Source organism: Perca flavescens, unplaced genomic scaffold (genome assembly GCF_004354835.1).
Source record: "Perca flavescens isolate YP-PL-M2 unplaced genomic scaffold, PFLA_1.0 EPR50_1.1_unplaced_scaf_116, whole genome shotgun sequence".
In the NCBI taxonomy this organism is placed as follows: Eukaryota; Metazoa; Chordata; class Actinopteri; order Perciformes; family Percidae; genus Perca; species Perca flavescens.
The window spans coordinates 6646-8589 of NW_021166533.1; the positions used below are offsets into that span (position 1 = coordinate 6646).

At 42.6% G+C, this 1944-nt stretch overlaps 1 long non-coding RNA gene across 1 annotated transcript; it reads right to left on the bottom strand.

Moving 5' to 3' along the window:
• Positions 1 to 1185: 1185 nt before the first annotated feature.
• Positions 1186 to 1609, bottom strand: LOC114551497 (uncharacterized). The gene is made up of 4 exons (XR_003691906.1): positions 1582 to 1609; positions 1445 to 1469; positions 1351 to 1381; positions 1186 to 1229 (listed from the first exon to the last, which is right to left on the bottom strand). It is a non-coding gene; the product is annotated as an uncharacterized LOC114551497 (long non-coding RNA).
• Between the last annotated feature and the right edge of the window lie 335 nt (positions 1610 to 1944).

The following is a 1944-nucleotide window of genomic DNA, read 5'->3' on the forward strand; positions in this document are numbered from 1 at the left end:
CTTTGTATTTAACTCCTAACCCTAACCCCTAACCCTAACCCCCTAACCCCTAACCCTAACCCCTAACCCCTAACCCCTACCCCTAACCCCTAACCCCCTAACCCTAACCCCTAACCCTAACCTTAACCGGTTAATCTATGCAGTTCTGTCTACTTGACCTAACCCTAATTTGGGGGTCCACAGACCTAACCTTAAATAAGGGGGTCTTTAATTAACCCTAAACCTAACTTTGGGGGGGTTGTAATTGCAATTTGTTTGCACAAAAAGCCTACATTAAAAGAACACTATTTTGTGACTTTAATTGTTTAGAGCTTAATGTTTTAACCTCTATTTGAGAGATTTAGATTGCACAAAAGCCTACATTAAAAGAACACAATTTTGTGACTTTAATTGTTTAGAGCTTAATGGTTTAGAGCTTAATGGTTTAACCTCTATTTCGAGGGATTCAGATTGCATAAAAAGCCTACATTAAAAGAACACAATATTGTGACTTTAATTGTTTAGAGCTTAATGGTTTAGAGCTTAATGGTTCAACTTCTAATTTGAGAGATTCAGACTGCATTTAACCCTCTTTAAGTCCTTATATGGATAATGAGCACTGTTGTGCCTTTATTTTGATAGGAATAGGAAGTTTATTCTGAAGGACCAAAAAACCGGAAGTAGTTACTTCCCATCTGTCTGTTTAGGATGCTATTTGCTTAACCAGCTCGTTCCACTCGGTTTGCAGAATGTATACGCTGTGAGTATGTTTGGCTTGATAAAGACCTAGTGAGGTTGAAACGCGTTGCCATTTTGAATAAATATACTCAAGACCAGTACCTTTTCCTCTCTGGAGTTTATTCATATATATTTTTGAAGTGTTTTTGCACAATTTTGAAGTCCGTGAGGAACACACAATGGCGGCCTAGCGCCGCGGCTGCGGCCTGTTAGCTGGTAGCTGCAGCTACGGCCAGGACTGAGGACTAATTGATGCCGACCCACCGTTGATGATCCAACTTTTTGGCCACGGGGGTTCTCTGCCACGCCGCTACCGTCGGATCTTCACCATGAGGGGTGAATGCTGCGCCAGGGTGAGCCAGGGGGATCGCTTGTTTGTGGGCCTCTGCTGGGGCCTTGTCTGGGCCTGTTCCGCCACCCGGCGGCCTGTTGCGCTCCGCCAGGGGATGATGTCGGTCGCACCACCAACCCGTTCATCGTGAGCCCTTGTGGGGGCCCGGGCTTGGTTAGCCCTGTTGGGGACCAGGCATGGATGAGAAGGATCCAGAGAGAGAAACTGAATATTAGTTCCAGTACTTGAGAAGGTATTTTGGGACTGTAAAAGGTGGTAATGTTCTTATAGATTATACTCACCTATACACAACAATAAATTCAATTTACTCACCTGCAAAATTGAAAGAATATTAGTGTAAGATATACATTTATTATACATACTTTGGTTACTTACCTGGGATGCAGTTGCCACAGAGTACCTGTAAAAAATGAAAAAATAGGAGAAAAAGTTTTTACTTACTTGATGTGCTGTGACAATATATAAGGTCAATTAAGCAATTTACTGCATGTTGTTGTATATACAATACTTACCTGAGTTGCAGCAACATGAGTGTTTCTGTGGATAAAGAAAATAACAGGAGAAAAGAGTTGTTACTCACCTGGTATATAACGATAACACATAGTATTGTTTAAGCAATTTATTGCTCATTAAAAAGTGTTTCTTCTCCAAATGTGACACAGAAAAGTTAAGACCTTTTGGTTTATTTTTACATGAGGGGCAGTTGCTTGTGAGACCCCCCTTGGATGGGTGGGGATGGGCGGAGACTGCCTTCACTTGTAGTGAGTGCATTCAGGGTCCCTCAGCCTTCGGCTTCGGGCCCCTTTGTTTTTTAATCCTAACCCCCCCCCCGGCTTTGCTAGATGAGATTGCGAATCCGGCTTTGCAATGAAACA